The sequence below is a fragment of the Pezoporus occidentalis genome, unplaced genomic scaffold, assembly GCF_034315485.1.
Source record: "Pezoporus occidentalis ecotype Australia unplaced genomic scaffold, CSIRO_AGI_Poc_V1 ctg133, whole genome shotgun sequence".
Lineage (NCBI taxonomy): Eukaryota > Metazoa > Chordata > Aves > Psittaciformes > Psittacidae > Pezoporus > Pezoporus occidentalis.
Window position 1 is genome coordinate 2,602,328 of NW_026913136.1, and position 19,894 is coordinate 2,622,221.

The 19,894-nt window shown below is 39.1% G+C and overlaps 1 long non-coding RNA gene across 1 annotated transcript; it reads left to right on the forward strand.

Annotated features, from left to right (window-relative positions):
- The first annotated feature begins 5,545 nt into the window (after positions 1 to 5,545).
- On the forward strand, positions 5,546 to 19,023 carry LOC134158762 (uncharacterized). The gene is made up of 4 exons (XR_009962896.1): positions 5,546 to 5,653; positions 7,554 to 7,681; positions 16,939 to 16,977; positions 18,507 to 19,023. It is a non-coding gene; the product is annotated as an uncharacterized LOC134158762 (long non-coding RNA).
- Positions 19,024 to 19,894: the final 871 nt, after the last annotated feature.

The following is a 19,894-nucleotide window of genomic DNA, read 5'->3' on the forward strand; positions in this document are numbered from 1 at the left end:
AACAGCTGTGTAGATCTTGATTTTAATGCATTTTAGTTCATAGTCATTGTTGCAGAGTTATGTGTTAGACTGATTAATTTCAAACACTTAATAGTAGTATACCTGCTAATGCAAGATGATGCTTAAATAGGTTGAGGTTCTTAACTTTTCCATGTTTTCATTCTCCTGTGGTAATATCTACTCTCAGTGAAAATGACAACATGAAATGGGCAGAAAAAAATATGTTTCTTCCCTTATTTCAGTAGAAAGGAGAATAATTTCTGAAAAGCTACTAATCCTGAAATCTGCATACATCTCAGTTGCAGATGTATTACTAATTTTCAACACAAGATTTTTTGTTAAATTACAGCAGCAAATTGTTTTCAGAAAGTGAACCAAGCAGGCTTACACTTAGTCTTTCTCATCAAGCTACTTTCTGGTCAGTCCATTGTATTTGACCTTCAAATATGTAGTTTAAAATATGTAACTTTTAGATACCTATATATTACAAAAAGATAATGTTTGAATCGCATACAATAAACATTATCTGTGTTCTCAGCTGAGAGTGTGACGTTACATATTTAAAGTGCTAGCAGTTAGATGTCCAATTTACTCAGGGATACACAAGTGAAAGATTTTTTACTAAGATGGGTGGCTTTGAATTTTTCAGCGCTTACTGTTTTCTGTTATTTCAGCTTTTGGCAGTTTAATAGTTTACACTTTGTAAAGTGTAGTTCAGTTTGTTTAAGAGTATATTTGGACTGAGCAAGGTTAACATTATAGCTAAAAGGGAATGTTCTGCATGAGTATTTCCATGGGACGTGGGATACCTTTTTAAGACTCTCAGCAGTGGTCAACAACAACGTGTTGCAATTTGGTGTGTTTTCATAGATTGCGCAATATCAGGACTGGGAAGGCTGAGGCCACAGGCTACGTTTGCAGGATGCTTTATCAGGTTTCCACACTGCACACCAGATGGAAATAAGGGAGCTTGGGTTTTTGTTTGGGCACATCTACAAGCACTTAGGCTGAGGCATATTAAAGGTCTTTGCAGGCTGTAATTTTCAAGTACCTTCTCATCACAAGGATGTATAGCCACCACGCCCAGTGCTTCGAAGTCTCACATTTTTGGGGATTTTACAAAAAGCAATGGGAGCAGCATCTTGGGTATTTAACAAAAAATTACTTATTCTCTGTTTTGGGAGAATCTTTGTCTGAAACTGTCAAAGCCATACACATTTTGTTGTGGCTTAAAAAAGTTTGTTACTCAATGTTAAATGTGAATATGTCTGTTGGGAGTAGAAAGGTCAGTGTTGCAGATGAGTTACATAAATATCAATATAATCCTAATGGCTAAAGCAGCAAATGTCACTGGAATTCCTGTTTGTGACAGGAACCACTGAGGGCAAGTGATAATAAAGACTGTCATATGGGGAAAGCATTAGCCTTTGTTACTGTTACCAAGAGCAGAAGAAAGAAGTGATGTATTCTTATTTTTGTAGTGCCTTTTTTAGTAAGTCCACACCAACTCTTATTTTCCAGATTTTATACCTTTTCCCAAGTGTAAAGCCTGCAAAGGGCTAATAAGGTGTTATTCTTCTAACAATCTTGGAATGAAGAAAAAACCCCACATTTTCCTTAGTTTTGATGAATATATACAAATACAAGTAGTGAAGGAAAATGTCACTCTTAATGTTAGAATTCTTCTAGGGAATCCAAGCGACTCCAAATATAGTATCTGGGCTGGAGACTTCATTTTCAGTAGTTGCAGATTAAATGGGGTAAGAGACATATTTAATGTAGTAGATTAGTGTTGTTTCATGGTCATCTTAAATGCTGGGTAATGTGAGCTGCATCTGCAGTTTCTTTTTGTATTCACCTAGACAGTTCACTGCTTGAATTCCCATGTCCTGGAAAAGTTCCTGTAAAGAAAAGGCTTAGGATCTACCATTTCACTTGCAAGTCATGCCTTAATGGAAGACACGGTCCAGCACTATTTTTGAAGAACAGCTATAGGTTTCTGTCTGTATGAGAAATTCTGAGGTTTAAGTCCTAGCCAGATAAAAGCTTTGATGCTATTCCTGACAGACTTGCCTGTCTGAGAGGTGTGGTGGTCAGAAACCCACCCCTGGGCACAGTCGGATCCAGGGTCACTCCCTGATGGGATTGATGTCTACTGGGCTCTCCTCAGTCGGTATACATGTGTGTATGACAAACCTGACAAATTTCACTTGCAGTCCTAGAAATCACAGCCTGCTTGTTTGGTTGGTTGGTTGTGGTTTTTTCCCTAAGATGTAGCCTTCAGTGTCTTGGCTTTAAAGATAGTGGAAAGGACCTGCATTTGTTCTACCTTTATCTCCAGTTCTCTCATATACTGCTGGTTTTGAGCATATACATAACGAGTAAAGTAATATGCTCAAATTTATTGTTAATGTCGAGTCAGAGGTTATTCTAACCAAGTATGTGTGCTAATAACTCCACATACCAGTGGACAAAGTCTGCTGATGAAGCTTTTACAGGCCCTTTCACAACACTGAATGACAGTGATTGCCTTTGTGTTAAATTTTGTGTCTAACAAAGCCTTTGCAGTAAGTATGAATCTGTCCCGGAAAGAAAAGTGAATTGCTTAAGACAAGGTGGGAACCTCCTGGACTGAGCTGAATTTCCTATTGTGACTAAGCACGCTCTCTTTCCAATCTCTGCCTTATCTCCCTACAAACAGTTTGGTTCTTGTTCCTGTCAAATGGCAGCTGACCATCAGAATTCTATGCATATAGCCTCTTTCCTTCTGGAAAAAGGCCTTTACTTTTCTTATGGCAGTCACTACATAAATTGACCTTTGTCTTTAAGTACAGATTTATGGAATATTAGCATTTAGTAAAAATAATTCAGTTTACTGTCATTTCGTGTCCTCTTTTTTTTCCCACCCAAAAAAGTCAGAGACTTTTCAAAGCTATTTATTTAGCCATCAGCCGAACCATTTCTGCCTGCATTTCCCCTGCTACTGTTTCCTCTGATTTGGTTGTGTTGTGCTGGGTTGAATAGGGGTGAGGGGAGCATGTCAGAGGCTTTCTGTACATGTGCAATTTGGGGAACAGTACTGTGTAAGAGCTATTAGCCTGCAGATACTTCCAGGCACCAAGTTTCAACTACAGAAGTGAACGGGAGCAGGAGAGGGGAACTGCTTACCCATTTAGGCATAAATAGGCTTGGAGGTGGCCACCAGCAATCAAGATAATGCTGCCTGCATGAGTGTTTCTTTGGTATTTCAAAACAAAAAGCAGCCGGGTGCTGGTTTCAGCTTAGGCACTTTAGCCTGGGAGCTTCCACGTGCTGAAGGTTTGTGGGAGAGGCTATTTGTCTGCAGTATCCGGACCCACATGCACACCTCGAGCTCATACTAGCCACGGAAGAGGACCCTAGATTTTTCCATAGGTGCCGTCTTCTGCGCAGCTGCATTTCTATGCATTAATCATTTTCAGTACTAGCCACTAGATAGCACTAGAGAATCAAAGTAAGTCGCAAACAGCATGGGTTGCAAAGGTTTAAACGAACTTCAGCATTCCAGAACTAACAACCACTGGAGTCCGTCGATGGTGTTCAGCTCTGATCAGCAGCCTAATGGAAATTGTTCAATCAGGAAAAACTCTGGTGTATTTAAAACGTCTGCACTGATGTATTCCTCAGCCAAAAATACAGAGAAGTAGCATGAAGTTATCCTACTCCAGCCCTCTTATTATTATTTTTCATCTTTATTGAAGGCCACAAACTTAAAAAAAAATAAAAAAGTGCATTAAATCTAAAATGTTTTATAGTGGCCATCACAAAATGAACACTTTAAAATTGAAGTAGGAATGCACCTCTAAAAATATCCATAGGGATATATGCTTTCCAAAATTATGCCTCTAAAAACATATCCTCAACAAAAGTAATTTGCAGAGTGGGTAAAAAGTAATCTGTGCCTGTGACTTGCTGGAAGTTTACTCTATGCTTTGCAAAATTGCAAGGCTTTTTTAGCATTGCAGGAAGATTTTAAGGTAATGAAGAAATCATTACTGACCATCTCAGCGGGAAGCCAAGAACTGATGTTTTTAATCTCTGCTATGAACAGCAGTAAGAGTACAGCTTCTGCTTGCTTACTGATAGCCTTTCAAGAAGTCCTATGTGATTTTTTTTTTTTAAGGGATTAGGAAACACAGAAACGTTTTGGGAGAAAGGCATGGGTAACTGCCTGCTTGTTCTGTGCATTTTCATAGGTTTTGCACTCCTCTTGTAAGCTGTATATTGAAGGCACCAAAGTTCTTTTGATCTGCACATTCATTAAGTTTTTCTGGCAGTCCTGAGGAATATACACATGTACGCATGATGCTGTACAAGGTAAGAAACTTGGTAATCTCTGGAATCTGCATTCCTGACTTTTGTTTCAAAATACCATATAAGTGATCACAGATTCTTCTGTTAATTATTAACAGGGTTTATATGCCCAGATGCCACATCCTACTTTGATAACATGTTGCAAGAGTTTTTGGCAGGGATGTAAAATTTGAAGTTTGAAGGTCTTGAACTCCTAAAGTAATGTCACCTAAATGCTTGTCTTGAAGGACAAATACATAATCAGCTCAGGGCATATGGCTCTTGTTGCTTGCTTCTGAAGCACATTAAACAGGCTGATACCGAAATATGGAACTGTACAGTAGCTTATTTACAGTAGGCATGTTTCATCTTAGGTAGAGGCACTTCAAGGACTGCAGTCTTGGCTGCCATTGATAGAAGCTCAGAGGAGCTCTCAGTGGACTTGGCTGATGCATGTGTGAGCTCTTTCAAGCAGTAAGCTGTTTATTGAAGAAATTACAGAATGTTACCAAGAGATGCATAGGCTATTTTTGAGGCTTGCTTACACTTACAGTACATGCAGAGTGTCATTACCTACCAGCTTTCTATGAAAATTCACCTTTTCCCATCAGTGTGTGAGAGGTGCATGTTGAAAGAAGATAAGAGATTTAACAGCACCGAGGGTTGATCATCTGTTTCTCCACCATCTCACTGAAGATTTTGCAGCCATCCTTTTCCCTCCCATGCCAGTTCCTCAGCTGCAGCTTGGTGGGCTGAACTCGCTTCATGATAACAGTCAGTTATGCAAACATAGAGCTGAGTGAGATTTGTCAATCACACTTCCAGTCTCCTTCAGGCATGCTTTACTAGTTGACAGCTATTTGCAGTTGGCAGGCCAGCAAAGCAATTACTACAGGACTGGGATGTGAACTAGCATTGTGTGCAACTAAAGCAAGATTGGCTACTGACGTGGTACCGCAAATCCTTCCAGCCCCTTTTTGGGTTTATTTATTTATTGCACATATAAAACTATACTAAGCATGTCCAGGCTACTACTGTACTTCATTCCAAAATGCAGGAAATTTTACAGGGTTTGCTCTGTGATTTGTTTTGCTCCAAGTGAGAGTGGCAGGGAAGCTGTTTTTGTAAGTGCTTTGAAAACAAGTTCTAGCAAAACTGAGCCTTATTAGATCCAGCTGAAAAAGGCTGCAAACACTGAATAGTGTTTGCCTGTTAAATTTTAATTTGGGTTACATAAAAGATTGTTCTTAAAGTGGCACATATTGACATTGTTCTCACACCTATTAACTTGCAGCTGGAGAGTGAAAAGGCCAAGAGACCAGTAAAATCTGTGTGTGTTTGTGTGCATGTGTGAAAAAACTTTTAGGTAGGCTATGGCAGAGTCACAGAAACCTTTCTGCAGCAGCTTTTTCCTCATGGGGTGGTGTGGGGGAATGGTGCCTTGCAGGCTAAAAGTTATGTAATTCAATAGCTCTTTTGGGGGAAGAGTCCTTGTTTTGGGGACCAGCTGTCAATGCATTATGGATCTTTTTCATGTAAGTTCAGAGGTGTAGTGAGGTTGTGCCTAGAAGTCCACATGTGGCCTGAGCTGGGAAGATTCATAAGTAACAGCAAAGGGATGCAACACATACGCTTGGGTAAATGACAACAAGTATTTAGCTTACTGCAGGTGGAAAAATTTAGTTGAGTTGGCCACGTAAATTCTAACTAGTGTTTTTTAAATGTACGTGCTCTTGGACGCTTTCCTTTGCGAAGGAGCCGCAGTTACTGCAAGAGGAGAAGAGCATAAAGACACATGTAAAATTAAAATACCACTCCTGATAGCTAAAGGATTACACTAGTGCAGCCTAGGAAAAATGAGAAGATAGTTTAGTGCTTTAGTTTTGGGAGTCTTTTGGAGTTCTGATAGTATTTCTTACCTACAGTGAAACTTGAAGTAAGGATTTTTCCAAGTGAGTAAACTCTCATCTTTAAAGTACTTACAAGATTTCTCTTCTAATTATTTTAAAAGGACATGGAGTTGTTGTAGGGAATTAAGAAAAGTTTTTTTCTGTGTTGTAAAGTCACACTTCAGGATATTTTAAGATCTAAGAACAAGTAAGTTCTATAGTGTGCCAAACAGGTAATTTACATACCTGTGACGCCTGTTAATCTACATCAGAGACCTTTCATATTTACACCTGTGTACCTCAAATGATAAAATGGCCTGAGGCATTTGGTTCCCCTTTTGGCTTCAAAGGGTGTTTCACTTGCATTGGGTGTGCCTTCACTTAGATGCAGCACTGCTTAAATTGCCATGGGTAAATTTTTCCTTAATTCACTTTTTGCCATGGGAATTAACTATTGATCAAAATCCCAGGAACACTGCTGTAGCTAAAAGTTTAAAAGGCAGGTTGAAGTGGTAAGACCAGCTGAGAATGATACATGTGCAAGCATCAGAAGCAATAGAATACAAAACAACATCAAGAGCTGAAGGGCCAAACTTTCTTTAACCTATTGGCTGCTAAGTCTTGGGAAGCCAGACATCCTTCCTTGTTTATTGTAGTCAGTTCCCAAAGTCAGCTAAGGCTGTCTTTGAAGCTATGTCTTCAATTGAGTGAGGTCTCAAAATGATCCGTAATGCAGTCTTCATCTGTGAGGAAGGATCAAAAAGGGAAAAGGGTCAGAAATAGGGAGATGGCCCTCCATTTTGTAACAAAAGTTGTGCCTTTTAATAAAACTTCAGCTAGGTTCATCCCTCTCCGTGAAAGCCAACCACACAATAAAATCATATGGTTTGCTGACCAAAAACAATTCTCAAACCCACACTTCACACATTTTAGTAGTGATTATTAAAGCCGACTTCCTCTCTACTGTGAATTTGGTCTTAAACTTGGTTGCGCCAAAATTGAGTAGGCAATTGTTTGCTTGTGTACACTGTACAGCATTATTTAATTAGGAAAATGTGCTTGGCAGAGGAGAAATGGAAGCTGGAAAAGACAGAATCCTTGTCAACAACCCATGTGGTTCCCAAAAAAGCAGGGTGAAAGTATGTGGAAGACAGATGGTAAAACACTGTGTGAGTAGTGGTGTATGTGGTTGCTGACAACCCAGGAAGTGAGGATGAGCAAAGGTATTCAACTGAAAACTTTAGGAGCCACATGTTACGCTATCCTGTCTCAGGAGAGGTGCAGGAAGGCTTTGCATTGTGTTTCTGGTGCTCTGTATAATCAATTTTCTAGTGCTTGCAGTGCATCTAAAGCATGAATGGATCAGAGAAGTCCAGAAATTTCCTTCCTAGGTATTTCTGCTGACAACAGCTAGCCTGGGGAAACTGTGCTCTGTCCTTAAGAATCAGTAGGGAGATCTGGTAAGCAATCTCCTTTCTGTTTTCATGAAATATCAAACTTCTTCTTCCACACATTTTAGAGACACACCTGAGGTGTGGTTCAGATGTGTGTGTTTGATCCCTAAAGCCCAGTTAAGATTAAGCAGGGACACCACCATGGTAAAACAAAAGGAGCTGTCTTTTGCAAAGTGCAGTTACACCAGGAAACTGTCTTCAGGCTTTGTAGCATTCAGACAAGTGATGAGGCAAGCTGAAAGCAAGCAGCACACAGTCTGAAAGATGGGTAATGTTTAAAGCCAATGTCAGTTCTAGAGAGCAGGTATTATATGCTTTACTGATGGGCTTTACTAATAGGCTTCTAAACTAGGTGATGCGGGAAGATAAATCTGAATTTAATCTGGAAAGTCTTCCCTCTCCATCTGCATAATTATTGTTTCCCTCCTTTTTATGAAGACCTATAATTACTACTTCAGTGGATAAAACTGTAACTAGAGGTAAGACAACTACAGTAAGCAGCTGTCTTTGCATTAACAATTACATCAAGCCGGGCAGATCTGAATCAGGTTTGTAAAGCGTAAGTTTGCCTTGCGGCCAGCCCAACTAAAAGTAACACACCCCTTACCATCTGTTCAGTGGAAGATTCCAGCCGTAGTGCTGCAAGCATCCCCTGGATCTAATGTTATGGAAAAATAATTGACAATGGTCCAAATGCTTTAAGGGATGATCAGTCCAGTGGGTGGCATCAGGGTTTTCTGGGCCAGTAGAAGTCCTCATTTTGCATCCAGATGTATATTTTTAAGCCAAAGAGTAGTTGTGATGCTAATCCAGCTACACGATTCCACCCATTAAGATAAATTAATGAACTTTAAAAAGAACCTCATTCAAATGCCCAAACAGAATATAAAGAAAATCCTCACAAAATACAAAGATGATGTAGACTGCTGGAAAAGTCTGGCATATGTGAAGGACTGTCTGCTATTGCAGACAATGTGATGAAATTTGGGAGTTTATTTTCAATTAGATAGAGGCTTCAGGTATCATCCTGAAGATGTCATACAGTTAAAAAGGGGCAGAGCTACCAGTTAAGGTTATTCCAATGGCTTGACTTTGCTAAGATCTACCTACCACATCGCTGTTCACTTGTGACTTGCTTATTCCAGGTGACTTGGAGAGGCATAGCAACAGCAGATGCAGGTATACTAGAGATGCATTTATAAAGTATGTTTCCAAAGAAATGGATTTGTAGGGAGGAACTTTTGTTTCTGAAGATATCCATCTTATTTATTTTTCAGTGTAGTTATTCTCAGCAAATTCTCATGTGGCTCCTTCAGCTGACTGCTCTTGTGGCACATCTTCAGCTTGAGTCTCCTCCAAAAGGTGTCCAGTTTGGGTGATCCACCATATGAGGTGAATTAGCATGATCAGACACGTACCACACGAGTAAACTCCCGATGCTTACTTGCAATAAAGATCTGACATTGTAAGGTAGTTGTTGCTACAAATCAAAATTGTTGAGAATTTTTAGAAACTGTTTAACCAACAGATTTATTATTGTATCTTGATAAAGAGAGTTAGTGTTTACTTCAGGTCCAAGTCTAACCTGTTTCAGATGAAGGACATAACAAATGTATTTGCATGTAAAAGGCTGTGTGAAAACAGGGAGGAGCCAGGCTACGGCTTAGGTAAAACTTGTTCATTCTTACACAGAACAACATCTATGTGATGGGATTTGAGTATGTGCTTTAGTCCTGTCCTGAACATAAATGCTTCCACATTTCACGGCCATAAAAAAAGAAGGAAGAATCTCTTTTTCTTACAAACATTTTAGAAAGTTAAAAATAGATGGTATTGAGGAAATGCCATTGAAATATGCATCTGTACAACATCCAGAGTCTGTCTTTCTGAGTTACTACTTGACCATTGCAGTTTCACAAATCAGTCCTAAGCTTAAGGTATTAAGCCACTGACAAATCCAAACAGTATCTGAGAAGTGGTGTTCCTGGCTCTTTGCCATATATTAATCACTTTCCCCTTGAATTGGACCTAGGACCTGTACCAGTTACACTGAGTTATAAAATCATAGAATAGAATCACAGGATAGTTAGGGTTGGAAAGGACCTTAATATTATCCAGTTCCAACCCCCTGCCATGGGCAGAGACACCTTCCACTAGCTTAGGTTGCTCAAGTCTCTGTCTAACCTGGCCTTGAACGCTGCCAGGGATAGGGCAGCAACAGCTCCTTTGGGCAACCCATTCCAGTGCCTCATCACTGTCAGAATAAAGAACTTCTTCCTTATACCCAACCTAAATCTCCCGTGTTAAAGTTTAAAACCATTACCCCTTGTCCTGTCAGGGAATGAGGTTCACATACAAGATTGTAATGTAGAACTTCTAGGAAGGTGCACGTACCTTCTCTATCCAGAAAAGCTGTAGTGCTGCAGGGAAGAGCAACTGGAAAACCAGCAAAGCCCAAATTTTATTTGGAGCTTTGTGGGTTGAAATCAATGCTGTCTGCTGTAGCCAGAAAGTTAGAGATAGTTAGGGAATGAATAAGAGGGTTCAGGCAGATGAAGTGAGCAGCAAATGTTTTGGCCACAATGGGTAGAAATAGTGCAGATGTTAGTGATGCTAAAGTCTGAAACCCAGTGTGCTTCTCTGGCAGGCAATGGTTCCCTCCTGCTCTCAGGTGAGAGGACTTTCAAGAGCTGCACTCCAGCTTGGCCCTGCGACTCACTGGGTATCACATGCTGCTCAGAACATGGGCTCTGCACTCTGATGCAAAAGAGCATGTCACAGATCATAACTGCTCTGGAAGGTGAATGCCAATTTTTGCTTCCTTACCCTTCCCTTCTTTTCTGTGCTTTTCAGCAGCTGCTGAGTATGCCAGAGATAGTTTTTCAAGGGTTGTTAACTCTGTGTGCCACTTTGGCCTGATTACCTGTGAAGATATTACTGAGACACTGCTGGAGCAGTTTTAGGGAAGACCTAGTGAAGTGGAACAATCTTCACTACGTTGCTGCCTTTGTGATCAGTAACTTCTGATGTTGTGTCTTATGCTTCATTTATTTAATGGAGACATTGTAGGAGGAGGGTAGATTTTTTTTTTCTCTCTGCTGTTGTTCTGTGAGTTGTCATAAACCCACAGGTTTTGCTTCAGTATTTCAAAGACATTAAGATACAAATTCTGAATTAGGTATTTGAGTCAGAGTTGTGAGATATTTACAAATATATATAGTGTAAGTATATACTATATATTACTAAATAGTATATAGTGAATATTTAGTATACAGATAGTATACCTATACACTATAGTATACTATACAGTACACTATACAATGGTGTAAATATAGTATACATGTATAAAATTCAACAATATGTCTATAGGCTGCATATAGATGTAACAGTGATATAAATATATCATTTTATGTAAGCCTTGTTCATCCATACAGGCCTTCTGACTTTCTTACCTGACTTCCTCTTTGTTGGGATGCATCACTCCTGAGCGTAAAGGAGGTGATCCTTGAATATTAGCCAACTTGCTTGGGCTCCTCTTCTCTCCAGGTCCTTACCCCATGGTACTTCAGCAAGCATTTCCCTGTAGAGGCCAAAGTCTGCTGTCCTGAAGTCCAGGATAGTGAGCTTGTTGCACACCCTCCTCCTTGCCCTGAGGATCTCAAACTCCACCATTCCATGACCACTGCAGCCAAGGCTGCCCTCAAGCATCACACTGCCCACCCGACCCTTCCTGTTGGTGAGGACAAGGTCCAGCATAGTCCCTCTCCTCCTTGGTTCCTCTAATCTCTTGGAGAAGAAAGTTATCATCAACACCATCCAGGAACCTCCTGGATTGTTTGTGCCCTGCTGTGTCATCCTTCCAACATATATTGAGGTGGTTGAAGTCCCCCAAGAGGACCAGGGCTTGCGAACTTAACGTAAAACAGGGAATTGTGAAGCTGTGTAAGGTGTTAAGTAGATCTAAAATATATACAAGCTGTTGTAAGATGTTCAGTGAAGGAAGGGGATGCCATTCTTCCCACTTAATAATTGATAGTAACTTAGTAGTAAATTAATACTAAGTAGGACTGGAAAGTCTCTAATATCAGAGCCAATGTGATTCAATAAAAGTGTTCAAGTGGGAGAACATAAAAGCTTGTAGCAATATACTGGATCTGATACAGAGTTAATCAAGGAAGTTGTATTTGGTCTTGAAAATACTATCACAAGAGAAATATCAAAATATTCAAGGAAACTTGAAGCTCAGTTTAGAAATTGATGGTCATAATGGGGGGCCCTCAAAGACTTTGTGACAGTGATTGACACTGAGATGGGATTTGGTTTTGTTGTGGCTGGCATAGAAAATGGATCACAGATACATGCTAAAAATTCCACTGTGGCTCGTCATGAACTTGAGTCCCATGGCCTTATATCTCAAGTAAACTCCCAAATTTGAGTGGTGAGGAGAGATCTAATCTTTTTATTTGGGAGCTTTTATATATGTTATTCTTTATCACTGTGGCCAAACTGTCAGCCGAAGAGGAAGCTTCAGTTTCTCAGGACCTCAGATTCGGGAGGGAAGTGGTGGGAAATGGCTGTCAGGACAGCATCTGACACGTGAGCTGAACATTTCTTCTGTTGGCTCAAAGCCTTAGGTTTAAACTAGGATCATTCAGGCAGCCTGCAGAGATGACCCAAACCTGACAAGGGCCTTCTGAAAGACTGAGAAAAACCCCTTTGTTCTAGGTCTTTCAGCTCTGTGGTATGCAACAGCAGTACATATTAATCTGCACACACTAGAATGGGAAGTCCCGAGCCCAGAGGAATAAATCCCCACCACACTGGACCTGATTGCAACAGTCTGGCTGGTTTTAAGAGAGGCAGTAATTCCCCTGGGAAGTCTATTGCTCAGTGTCAGAAACTGAAGAATCTCAGCAAGAGGAAAATAAAACCTCTTCAGCTGAGACATTCCGAAGAAATAGAAAGTTGTGCCAAAATTATTCCCTTTTTTGCCCTGAAGATGTCATATGCAGAGCCAGTTAAACAGCAACCTAAGGTAAAGTGCATTTACAATTGCCATGTGATGGTGACTTGACTATGGTTGCTGAGAACAGTAATGTATTTAAAGCAGTATCTGTGATGGGTTAATAATTGAAACTCATAGCTGCTGTGGCAAGGACATGGTGTTCAGCCCTTTATTCATATCCAGATATACGGCTGCTAACTAGATTTTAACCAGTCTGTTCAACTGTGCTATGCTATCTCTTCTGTTAAAAGGGCAGTAATTACACATCCCAGGAAAAAGAGAAAAAACGGGTCAGTGGAACAGATTGGGATATTTTGTTTCAACTAAAGAACAAAAAGTAATACCTTTAAATTGATCCTGAAATTGGAAAAAGATGCAGTTTGCTTGTTCAGAATGGAATTATGGATACATCTGTTGCAGAGAAGTAGAATAACCAATGGAATTGTATAATTAATTTCCTTATTAGTCTCTGCTTGAAGGAATCTTAATTAGTGCTAGAATAATAGGCCATTTCTGTCCATCGCTGTAAAGATGATAAGTTTTTCTGTCCATCGCTGTAAAGATGATAAGTTTTTCTGTCCATCGCTGTAAAGATAAGTTTTTCTGTCCAAGTAGTTATTTCATGCAGAAGAGAATCTTAGAGACTACGTGTAAAAATATCTTGATCTCTGACCTTGTTTGTTGGAGGTTATGCAACTTTTCCCAGATAATAATTTTGCTGCATTAATGAAACCCTATTGAGCAGTTGCTTAATGCTTAGCTACTGCACTGTGGATTCAAAAAGGATTTCGTATGTCTTTCTCATAAAATTCAGTACAACTTTTTGCCCTGAGTCCATTCTCCTTCTCTCAAGTGAAGGTTTTAGTGCTTTGGAAATTTTTAGCTTGAGCCCAAACTAAAGAACTTGCCTTCCCTGAATCATGGAAAAATATAATTGCATGCAGAAAAACAGTGATAAAAAGGTACAGGTGGAATTGAGCTGCTTAAAAGCAACTCTTCAGTGTCATTTAAGGTGCTTTATCTCTCCACTGGGGTGGAAGAGACAATTCAGCCCAAGAAAATTAATTTCTGGGTTTGTTTTGTCCAAGAATGATTTTCTGTGCCTTCTACTTAAGAATCTGAAAGTCTTGTGAAAAGGTAACTATCAGTGTTTCCTACTTATTTCCTTAGAGGAAAATCATCCTGAACATTACCTTGTGAATGCGTCTACCTGTTCCTAACTACCTATCAGAGCAGCAGTGCTGGCAGAGAAAGAAAAACATGCCTCTGATTTCACAGGCTGTCTGCACATGCACTCAGTCTGATGTTTTCAGTGTGTAGGATTTGAATCTTTGTGCAAGCCTTCCTGGTTAATACTGAAATGGCACAGTGGTCACTATCCAAAAAAGTAGCAGCTACCACTTAGGATCCTACTGAACAGTGGGACCATTTTTTAAATGACACCAGTTTAATACTGTTGTCTATGCCCAGCCTGCTTCCCTTGTATAGATTTAGGGATGGAACAATTTTTAAGGTCTGATTTCCCAATAACTTCTAGGGTAATAAGATGCTGAAATAAATTCCAGAGGTTCTTGAAATTTGTTTTCAATTCATGGAAGCACTTTAGCTTCACCGAACTTATTTCACACATTTAGGTTTGCCTTTTTGGGTTCATTGCTCTTAAACTTTACGTTTAGCAGGTGACTAAGTTCTTCTCTCAAAATGCATGAAAAGGTCCAGTGTGGGCATTAAAAAAAAAATAATAAAATTAGGAATCAGGAAGTTGACAGTGTCAAATGAGTCAGTAGAAAGTACAGACTCTCCTACCTCTAATCATTTTGACTGTGTATTGTTCCTGCAGATTTGAACTCATTAAAACAGCTCTGTAAGACAGCTTATTTGAGTCTTGGTTCCACGTATAGTACAATAATAGCATTGTATTACACAAAAAACTTTTACCTTTTTTATTGTAGTGTTCATTTTGCTGTTCCTAAAACTTGAATTCAAACAGTGGGATCATTCTCCTGTCTCAAATAGAAAATTGACAGTGCAGCCTGGCTTCTGTCAATTCATATTCTATTACCAGGAGATTCTCCTGTTGCTTCCAGGTCTCTGACTTCCCCTGAGTTAGGGAAGAAAACTGTGGATAGGATTTCTAGTTGTGGATAGCAAACATTTAGTGTTCTCTAACACTCTTAAGAAAAGTCTGTTGCATGCTGGGTATAGGTGCCTGCTCTGGCTGGGGTTTTTCCTGTTTGTTTTTTTTTTTGTTGTTTTTTTTTGGTGTTTTGGGGGGGGGTATTTGTTTTTTCTGTTTATTTAGGGTTTCTTTAATTAAGGAATAGTTACTTATTTGCAAAATTTTGCTGGACTTGAATGCAGTGAATGTATGAACTGAGTGGCTGCTGAAAACACATTGCTTAAAGCAAGCTGTTAATATGTGACTCCAGCAGAAATGACAGCAGGCATACTGGGTCAGCAAAAATATATTACGAGTTGTTATCTCTGACTATGTTGATGAACAGGGTTCTGTAACGAGTCATATGGCAGTAACTGCCATTTTTAATTTAAAAATGCTCTATGGAAATAAGCTCCTCTTTTTTTTTTTTCTTTTTTTTCCTTTCTTCTCTGGTTATTTAATTCTTCAGGTTTCTCTTCTCTCCTTCTTGTTAGTACTTTATCTATTATTAAGCAAGCCTTCCTCAGAGTCACGAATTTAAAACAGCTGGTGTGACTTCATCAGTCACTCATGATATTTTTGAAGCCTTGTGATTTACAGCTATGAATAACAGCTTTTATTTTCTTGTGCTGCTTGATTTTTTTTCCCACCACTTAATTTGTTACAGTTGTCTAATGATGCATTTATGTTATATGTCACAAACATATTACATTCATACAGACTTGGGCAGGAGTTCAGACTGTTGCATGAAGAAAGGGTCCATGCTTTGATTCAACAAGTAGAAAGTCATAAATTAATTCTGGTACAGTGCTTCTCAGAATTCAGTGTGACCTATGTATAATGCTGTATGTCTAACCTTTTCTCTTTCATTATTAAGGGCTGAGGAAGAAGAAAACAAGATCTATTGGTCTTGGGCTTAAATTCTGGAAGTTAAAGAGCAACTTGGTGAGGGAGCTTTTAGTTGGAACTGCAGTCTGTTCACATAAATGTTCAGTTCTAGACCTTTCAATCTAACTCGAATGGCCTTGCCCTTCTGAGAAGCTGTTTCCCACCCCTGAGTGAAAGCAAAATGACGATGGACATGAGGTATCACTAACCGTAGTTCCAATGATGGCCATGACTCAGATAACATTGCATCCTTTGGCATGCTTACACTCTTAAACATGACCTCTGTAACGGACAGGTGACAGATGGGAGTACATCTCAGAAAGTTCCCCCCCCCAGGGCCCTCATATATACATAGCTTTTCTTTCTTAGAGAACAGGGAGGTAGTTAACATTAAAGCACTACTGAAATTCTTGACAGTGATTTCTACTAGGTAACCATTTCAATGACACTGCTTTACTTTGAGACTTGTGGGATTGTCCTGCAGTGTGCATTAACGCAATGTTTGTCTATACTGTTGTGGTAGGTTAATTGCTGTGGTGATTCTTCATTTTAGTGTAGACTGTATACATTTTTCAAGCAATCAATATGGTTTGCCTTTTGTATTTGTATTGTTGGTCTCTCTACATAGTCTGTTTCAAAATTATATTACATGAACTCACTTTTTCCTTTACTGTCAACAACATGGATCATTTGTAGAATCAGTAGTAAATCTTTCCCAGTCTTCAAATCAGTTTCAAAACACAGCCCTTCTCCACCAGATGTTTTTGTGTAGTAAAAAGCAGGTATGATTTATGCCTGTTTCATGTGCATAAATATATAAAAGTGTCTATATATGTCTTTATATATATCTGAGAGACACAATATGGATCTTTTCCTTTTGTTTAGTGTTGGTTTTTATTTGTTTTCAAATTTTCTGCTAAGTTATATCCATTAAAAAACTGCATCTTTCTTTTTTGGCTCAGTCCATATCTAGGCCAGCGCAAGAAAAGGATCTCCTCTTCTCTTAGTGGGCCTTTTCTCTTAGGGCCAATGAAGTTATTGCTGGGATATGCCGGTTTGAAGGTATTCAGAAACTGATGGAGGTACTTTTCCCATGCTTTACCATCAAATAGTTTGGTTACCTGTGATCAGGTGATACCAGTGTGTGAACAAGCACATTCAGTACAAAGTCAGTACTATTATTCTTCTAGGAACTGTATTTATTTCCTGCAGGTACTCCACTTGATGGGTTTTGAAAGGAACATTTGTTAAGTAAGTGCCAAAGCCAACAAAGAAGAAAAGTCATCTGTCACACAAAACAAGCACTTTTTAAAGAAGCGGGTATGTTACTGGTATCTGTTGTACTTTAGCTTAAGGCCACCCCATAAATCATATTTGAAAAATTAGTTATGGAGGGTTATGCATACCTGTTTCTATCAGTGCTATGAAATATTCGTTTCAATGTAGTTTCTGTTTAACTGATGTTATGGTATTAATGTGTAATTATCACATTAATCCTTTTTCAAAGTTATTTTGGGGTCTTCCTTAGTTTAGACATACTAATAATGCTCCATTATCTTGGTTTAAAACTAATTCAGACAAATACAGTATGTTGTGTTATCCCACCCATTAAAACAATGCCAAAGATTCTTATTGAGAGCATTCAGAAAATTCAAGAGACATTGATTTGTTATTCTACATCAGTTACCTTTCATGGTGAGGTTACAGACAGAACACCACTGATTTGTTTATTTAAAATGAAATTGCAATGCACAATGCATTCCTGTAAGCTCGATTTATGTCAAATATTTTCAGCTGAACACTATTCATTGAACTGTCAAGTTTTTAGAAATTTGCTAAAATATAAAAATAGCAAAGACCAAGTTTGGATTGAAATACACCACCTGTGATGAAATAGCTGGTAGAGTTTATTACAGCATGGGTATAAACAAATCTTCCAAAATATAAATTACTGTGGCTCTACTGACTAGGCAATCTGGGTTTGGTTTTTGGTTTGGTTTGGTTTTTGTTTTGTTGTTTTGGGTTTTTTTTAAATATATCTGTACTCCTAAAATGAATGTTAAAAATCTGGAGTTGTAAATATACTAGTAAATTAGAAACGACATTATTTATCATAAATCCATAGTAGAAAGCTGTCACTGCAGATTACAGCCAGGATGGATTTGAGCTATGACTTTTTTATCCTTTCTGTTTGCTGTTTTCTGTGTCTCCTAAACTCTCTATTGGCAAGCAGGTGCAGTAAAATACCTGTGTATTGAAGTAAGTATTTCCTTCTCAGCCCTGTCCATCCTACCCAAGAAAAAGATACTGTGATGAAAATATTTGGGTGGCAAAATTGCAAAAAATGTGATTTAATGCATTACCCTAATCTGTGTTCTGTGCTGTGCAGTTGAGAAGATGACACTGTGGATTCAGGGTGATATTTTTTATTATCTTTATTAGGTTAATTATCTTTTAATATCTTTATTAGGTTAAATGTGGCAGTGACTCAGTCCAGAATATGCAGTATTTCTGAGGGGCTTTGAAATGTGGCAGAAAAACATGCCACAGCTGCTTGGCTTATTCCTTAGCACACCACACTTTGCAGCACAGTTTTGGGTTTCTGTGTGCATTTGTGAGCCAGAGTCAAAGGTCAAGGCACAAGATGGATTTAATTCAGACTATTTTCTTGCTGGCCTTGGCTGCATCTGGTTGATGCGTGTTATTAGTGCAGCCACTGAGCGATTTGAAACCCAGATGATGAGAGCTTATTTGTTATCTTTCTTTTGTCTTTCACGCAGATGATTTGAGTAAACAAGGTGCCAATATTCAAGAGTTAGATGAGATCTTCTCAGAAAAGAGAGTGAGTTCAGTTTCTTCCCAGTGCTGATGCCTCTTTGCCCTTCAATGCTTTTTGTCTTCCTGCTATTCCTTTGATTCAAGAATGTATTCCCATCACTATGCAGAGCCTGAGAGATGTGTTTTCTGGCCTTTCTTGTTCCTTGGGAAGAATGTGACACACTGCAGTGTTGTCTTCCTGATCCTGTAGCTGGCCTGAAAAACCGGTAGCAGAAAAGAGTGCACATGCTTAACGTTGAATTTTACTGATAACAACCAAGTGATGTTACTTCTGGCAAGCTACAAATATTTGCCTTTCCTACTGTGAGAACCATTCCTTATGGAAACTGGCTAAGATGTGAAACTTCTTGCCTTGAGCTGGAATTGTATTTAACCAGAAGTATTTTAAACCATTTTTCTCCTCCGCTTCTAACTCATGACCCAACTCATGATTACTAAATAAAAATGCATGAGAATTACCTGACTGCACTGTGATATAAAACACGGTATGGGTGATCATTTAACATGGTAGTCCAGTATTCTTCGCCAGTATTGAATGTAATGATGATATTATTATCAATGACTATGTTCTGCAATGTATCACTACCTCCTGTGACAGTGAGTGGTGGCTGAGGGAGAAACTGTAAGTGCCCTCTCTGGCAGTTCTCAGAACTGGTTATGACCTTCTTTCCTCTGCCATCGTGAAAATAAATATTGTTTTGCCTTAGACCATTTAACTGGAAGGGGGTCAGTAAATGTCACTGTTGCAAGTGACAATTCTACGATAATCAATTAATATATATAATAATGATACTGAATCATCTCCAGAGGAACTCTCCCTTTTGACTGTAGCAAAAGACTTTCTAGTCCAGAGCCTGGCAGTATTTGACCCTTCTTTTCTTTGTCCAGCCAGCATACATTTAACCAGTCTAGATGTGATGTGTTTATAAACAGTAGATAAGTAGTCTCTCCTTTGTTAAAATGGAGAGGAGCAGAAGCCTAGCTTGTCCAGATTACCAGTTTTTATTTGAAAGATTTACTCTATTTACTAGTAAGGGGGATTGCTGGCTGGCAAAGTTGATGCATGAAAGCAGCCCTTGATGTGAAACCTGCTTGATTTGTTCTTGGCAGTGAAGACAGCCTGTGTGGGAACAAACCACCTTGCCAGTGGCTCTTTGGGAGACACTCCCCAGCGTCTCCCAGAAGAGTGAGGACACAGCTTCCACACAGCCTCTCTGCAAGCATTAGGCTTTCTCTAGCCCATCCTTCTGAGACAATGACACAGGCACTTCGGCATCTGTTTTAAAGCATAAAGCCTTTGTGTAAGAGCTCACAAAAGAATGTAGAAATC